Below are 6,757 nucleotides of genomic sequence, written 5' to 3'. Positions count from 1 at the left end.
GTTTTGATCTTAATTTTTCATGTTTTGTGTCATTTTTATGTTTTTCTCTCTCATCATTAAAAATTCAAAAATCAAAAAAATATCTTTCCCTTAATTCACTCATAAATTTCGAAAATTTGATTTGATTTAGTCATAAAGTTTTAAAATTTAATTATTTCTTATGAATCAAGTCAAATTTTCAATTTTAACATTCTATCTTTTTCAAATCCTTTTCAAAAATCAAATCTTTTTCATTTTTTTTATAATTTTGAAAATTTCAAAATTAATTTTCAATATCTTTTTCTTATTTTTATTTTCTATTTTTGAAATTAATGCTAACATTTAATATTTAGATTCAAAAATCTAAAGTTGTTACTTGCCTATTAAGAAAAGTTTCAATCTTTAAATTTTAAAATCATATCTTTTTGTTTCTTGTTAGTCAGGTAATCAACTTTAATTTCAAAAATAAAATCTTTTTAAATTTCTTTTTCAAATCTTTTTCAAAATGAATTTCAATCATATCTTTTTCAAAACTTAATTTCAAAATCTTTTCTAACTTCTTATCTTTTCAAATTTGATTTTCAAATATTTTTCAATTAACTACTTGATTTTTTTTATTTCAATCATATCTCTTTCAAAACCACCTAACTAATTTTCTCTCTCTAATTTTTGAAAACTCCTCCCCACTTTTTCAAAATTCCTTTTAATTAACTAATTGTTTTAAATTTTAATTTAATTTTATTTCTCTTTTTAATTTTCGAATACTAACTAATATTTAAAATAAAAACAAAAATATTTTTATTTTATTTTATTTAATTTTCGAATTCTTCTCTCTCTCATCTCTTTCTATTTATTTATTTATTTACTAATGCTTCTCTTCTTCTTATAATTCGAACCCTCTCTCCCTCTCTGCGTTCGAATTCTTCTATTCTTCTACCACATAAAGGAATCTCTATACTGTGACATAGAGGATTCCATACTTTTCTTGTTCTCTTCTCTTTCATATGAGTAGGAACAAGGACAAAGGCATTCTGGTTGAAGCTGATCCTGAACCTGAAAGGACCTTGAAGAGGAAGCTAAAAGAAGTTAAAGCACAACTCTCTGGAGAGGACCTAACAGAAATTTTCGAAAAAGAAGAAGACATGGCCGAACCCAATAACAATGGTGGAGATGCAAGGAAGTTGCTTGGTGACTTTATTGCACCCTCTTCTGACTTCTATGGAAGAAGCATCTCAATTCCTGCCATTGGAGCAAACAACTTTAAGCTTAAGCCTCAATTAGTTTCTCTAATGCAACAGAATTGCAAGTTTCATGGACTTCCATTGGAAGATCCTCATCAGTTCTTAGCTGAATTCTTGCAAATATGTGACACTGTCAAGACCAATGGAGTTGATCCCGAGGTCTACAGGCTTATGCTTTTCCCTTTTGCTGTAAGAGACAGAGCTAGAACATGGTTGGATTTACAACTTAAGGAAAGCCTGACTCTTAGAAAAAGCTGGTCAGTGCTTTCCTGGCCAAATTCTTTCTACCTCAAAAGATGAGGAAGCTTAGAGTGGAAATCCAAACCTTCAGACAGAAGGAAGGTGAGTCCCTCTATGAAGCTTGGGAAAGATATAAGCAATTGATCAAAAGGTGTCCTTCTGACATGCTTCCAGAATGGAGCATCATATGTATATTCTATGATGGTCTGTCTGAGTTGTCAAAAATGTCATTGGACTATTCTGCAGGAGGATCTCTTCATCTGAAAACCCCTACAGAAGCTCAGGAACTCACTGAGATGGTTGCAAATAACCAGTTCATATACACCATTGAGAGGAGTCCTGTGAACAATGGAACACCTCAGAAGAAGGGAGTTCTTGAAATTGATACTCTGAATGTCATATTGGCTCAAAACAAAATATTAACTCAGCTAGTCAATATGATTTCTCAGAGTTTGAATGGATTGCAAGTTGCATCCAACAGTACTAAAGTAGCATCTTCTGAAAAAGAAGTTTATGATCCTGAGAACCCTGCAATGGCAGAGGTGAATTACATGGGAGAGCCCTATGGAAACACCTATAATCCTTCATGGAGAAATCATCCTAATCTCTCATGGAAGGATCAACAGAAGCCTCAACAAGGCTTCAACAATAATGGTGGAAGAATTAGGTTTAGCAATAGCAAGCCTTTTCCATCATCTTCTCAGCAACAGACAGAGAATTCTGAACAGAGCCATTCTGGCCTAGAAACCATAGTCTCTAATCTATCCAAGACCACACTAAGTTTCATGAATGAAACAAGGTCCTCTATTAGAAATTTAGAGGCACAGGTGGGTCAGCTGAGTAAGAAGATTACTGAAACTCCTCCCAGTACTCTCCTAAGCAATACAGAAAAAAATCCCAAGAGAGTGTGCAAGGCCATAACCATGACCAACATGGCCGAACCTGGAGAGAGTGAGGAGGACGTGAGTCCTAGTGAGAAAAGCCTCATGGGACGTCCTCTGGACAGAAAGGAGTTTCCCTTTGAGGAACCAAAGGAATCAGAGGCTCATACAGAGACCATAGAGATTCCATTGAACTTCCTTCTGCCATTCATGAGCTCTGACGAATATTCTTCCTCTTCAGAGGATGAAGACATCACTGAAGAGCAAGCTGCTAAATATCTAGGAGCAATGATGAAGCTGAATGCCAAGTTATTTGGTACTGAGACTTGGGAGGATGAACCCCCCTTGTTCACCAATGAACTGAATGCATTAATGAGGCAGACATTACCTCAAAAGAAACCAGATCCCGGAAAATTCTTTATACCCTGTACCATAGGCACCATGACCTTTGAGAAGGCTCTATGTGACCTGGGGTCAGGGATAAACCTCATACCACTCTCTGTAATGGAGAAACCGGGAATCTTTGACGTACAAGCTACAATAATCTCACTAGAGATGTGATGAGCGGATAATTTATACGCTTTTTGGCATTGTTTTCACAGAGATTTTAGTATGATTTAGTAAGTTTTTACTATATTTTTATTAGTTTTTATGCAAAATTCACATTTATGGACTTTACTATGAGTTTGTGTGTTTTTCTGTGATTTCAGGTATTTTCTGGTTGAAATTGAGGGACTTGAGAAAATTCTGATTCAGAGGCTGAAAAAGGACTGCAGATGCTATTAGATTCTGACTTCCCTGCACTCGCAATGGATTTTCTGGAGCTACAAGAGTCCAAATGGTGTGCTCTCAATTGCGTTAGAAAGTAGACATCCAGGGCTTTCTAGAAATATATAATAGTTCATACTTTTCCCGAGTTTAGATGACGCAAACTAGCGTTCAACGCCAGTTCTCTGCCCTATTCTGGCGTTAAACGCCAGAAACAGGTTACAAGTTGGAGTTAAACGCCCAAAACAGGTTACAACCTGGCGTTTAACTCCAGAAATAGCCTAGGCACGTGTAAATCTCAAGTCTTAGCCCCAGCACACACCAAGTGGCCCCGGAAGTGGATTTCTGCACTATCTATCGTAGTTTACTCATTTTCTGTAAACCTAGGTTACTAGTTTAGTATTTAACAACTTTTAGAGATTTATTTTGTACCTCATGACATTTTCACATTTTACATTGTATCTCTACGGCATGAGTCTCTAAACTCCATGATTGGGGGTGAGGAGCTCTGCTGTGTCTCGATGAATTAATGCAATTACTTCTGTTTTCTATTCAACTACGCTTGTTTCTATTCTAAGATACTCGCTTGTACTTAACCGTGATGAATGTGATGATTCGTGACACTCATCATCATTCTCAACCTATGAACACGTGCCTGACAACCACTTCCGTTCTACCTTAGATTGAGTGTGTATCTCTTACCCTCTTGGTTCATGATCAGAGTCTTCATGGTATAGGCTAGGATTATTGGCGGCCATTCCTGAGATTCAGAAAGTCTAAACCTTGTCTATGGTATTCCGAGTAGGATCTGGGAGGGGATGACTGTGACGAGCTTCAAACTCACGAGTGCTGGGCGTAGTGACAGACGCAAAGGATCAATGGATCCTATTTCAAGATGAGTGAGAACCGACATATGATTAGTCGTGCGGTGACAGCGCATTTGGACCATTTTCACTGAGAGGACGGATGGTAGCCATTGACAACGGTGGTCCACCAACATACAGCTTGCCATGGAAGGAGACCTGCGTGCGTGAAGAAGAAGACAGTAGGAAAGCAGAGATTCAGAAGACAGAGCATCTCCAAAACCTCAATATGTTCTCCATTTCTGCATAACAAGTACTATTTAATTTATGCTTTTTACTCTTCATAAATATAATCACTCTTATCATTGATCTCCTGACTAAGAATTACAAAATAACCATAGCTTGCTTCAAGCCGACAATCTCCGTGGGATCGACCCTTACTCACGTAAGGTATTACTTGGACGACCTAGTGCACTTGCTGGTTAGTGGTACGAGTTGTGAAAAGTGTGATTTACAATTCGTGCACTAAGTTTTTGGCGCTGTTGCTGGGGATTGTTCGAGTTTGGACAACTGACGGTTTATTTTGTTGCTTAGATTAGGAAAAATTTACCTTTTTAGTTTAGAGTCACAAAAATTGCGTCTTCTATTATTGTTTTTGGTTGAAATTTTTTTTAAATCTTTATTTTCTCTTTTAAATTTTTCGAAAATTTTTATAAACTAATAATTGAGTTTTTCTGTTTGAGTTTAGTTTGATATTTTAAGTTTGGTCTCAATTGCATATTTTTATTTTCTTTTAAATTTTCGAATTTGTGTTCATTGTTCTTTCTTAATCTTCAAGTTGTTCTTGCTATTTTTCTTGTTTGATCTTTAGTTTTTCCTGTTCTGTGTATTTTCTTGTTTTTCTTGTGAGTTTTCAAATCATCAGCATAAAAAAAAATTTATACATTAAATACCTTTTTTTTTTAAAAAAAACACTTTAAATTTATAGCTCAGTTGGCTAGAGCGTTGTGCTTATGTTCTTGGTAATTGGGCATCTTCCTTTTAAAACTTTTTCAAAAATAATTTTTCTTTGATTAAATCTTGTGTCAAACTTTTAAGTTTGGTGTTCTCTTGTTATTTTTCTTTAATTTTTGAAAATTTATTTTTGGTTTTCTAAAAATTTTAAGTTTGGTGTTCTTTGTGTTTTTATTTTCTTAAAAATTTCCAAAAATTGTTCTTGGTGTTCATCTTGACATTCAAAGTTTTCTTACTCGTTTTCGTTATTTTGATCTAAAAATTCTAAGTTTGATGTCAGTTTATTGTTTTCTCTTTCCTCATTGAATTCAAAAATATCTTTTCCCTTTATTTTAATTAATTTTTCGAATTTTCCTTTTAAAAATTCAGATTTTATTTTAAAATTTTTATTTTATCTTATCTTAAGTTTTAAAATTTCAAAATTTAAATCTTTTTGAAAAAAATCATATCTTTTTCAAAAACTTATCTTATCTTATTTCAAATTTCAAATTTCAACTTCCAAAATTCAAAATTCAAAATTTCAAATTTCAAATTTCAAATTTCAAATTTCAAATTTCAAATTTCAATTTTCAAATTTAAAATTTAGTTTTCAAAACTTTTTAATTTAAATTCCTTATCTTCTCTTACCTAGCTTATCTTATCTTTTCTAATCTCAAATCTTAAAATCAAATCTTTTTCATATCTTTTCTTTCTTTTTTTTTTTATTTTCTTACAAGTATGTTTAATTTTAAGACATATCTTTTTCAAAACTTCCTAACCAATTTCTCTCTCTTTATATTTTTTTCGAAAATCCTCACCCACATCCTTTTCAAATCTTTTTAATTAATGAATTTAGTTTTCAATTTTTTTTATTTATTTTTCTTCAAATTTTTGAAATTATAGTCAATTTTTCATTTATTTTATTTTATTTTATTTTATTTTATTTTATTTTAATTTCGGTTTTCAAAAAAAATTTATTTGCAATCCGTATCATCTCCCTTTCTCCATCATGGACCTAAGTGGAAATGAACAGTCCAGAAGGACTCTGGGGTCATATACTAGCCCCATTACTGCTGCATATGGGAGTAGCATCTGTATACCTTCCATCAAAGCAAGCAGTTTTGAGCTAAATCCTCAGCTCATTGTCATGGTGCAGCAAAATTGCCAGTATTCCGGTCTTCCACAGGAAGAACCTACTGAGTTTCTGGCGCAGTTCTTGCAAATTGCTGACACAGTGCGTGACAAAGAGGTAGATCAGGACGTATGCAGGCTGTTGCTATTTCTGTTTGCTGTAAAAGATCAAGCTAAGAGGTGGTTAAATAACCAACCCACAGCAAGCATAAGAACATGGAAACAGTTATCAGACAAATTCCCGAATCAATATTTCCCTCCAAAAAGGATCACACAACTAATGCTGGACATCCAAGGCTTTAAACAAGAGGATGATGAATCCCTTTGTAATGCCTGGGAGAGGTACAGAGGGATTCTATGGAAATGCCCCTCTGAAATGTTTTCAGAGTGGGTGCAATTAGACATCTTCTACTATGGGCTTACAGAAAGAGCTCAGATATCTCTAGACCACTCAGCTGGTGGATCTATACACGAAAAAAACTATTGAAGAGGCTCAAGAGCTTATTGATATAGTTGCTAGAAATCAGCATCTGTACATAAGTAGTGGATCTTCCATAAAAGAAGAAGCCAAAGCAGTGTCTATTGAACTTGGTCCTCCAGAACAAGTTACTGAACTCAATCAACAATTGTGTTTTCTAACAAAACAGCTAGCAGAATTCAAGGAGATGCTACAAGACAATAAAAATGCTAATAAAAATATGGAAGCACAATTGAATCAGAC

The 6,757-nt window shown here is 34.1% G+C and overlaps 1 non-coding gene across 1 annotated transcript; it reads right to left on the bottom strand.

Moving 5' to 3' along the window:
- Positions 1-1,522: 1,522 nt before the first annotated feature.
- Positions 1,523-1,630, bottom strand: LOC112724467 (small nucleolar RNA R71). The gene has a single exon (XR_003163628.1). It is a non-coding gene; the product is annotated as a small nucleolar RNA R71 (small nucleolar RNA).
- Between the last annotated feature and the right edge of the window lie 5,127 nt (positions 1,631-6,757).

The sequence above is a fragment of the Arachis hypogaea genome, chromosome 11, assembly GCF_003086295.3.
Source record: "Arachis hypogaea cultivar Tifrunner chromosome 11, arahy.Tifrunner.gnm2.J5K5, whole genome shotgun sequence".
Taxonomy (NCBI): Eukaryota; Viridiplantae; Streptophyta; class Magnoliopsida; order Fabales; family Fabaceae; genus Arachis; species Arachis hypogaea.
Note: the sequence above shows the minus strand (reverse complement) of the source record. Positions and strands in the feature narration are given on the sequence as shown.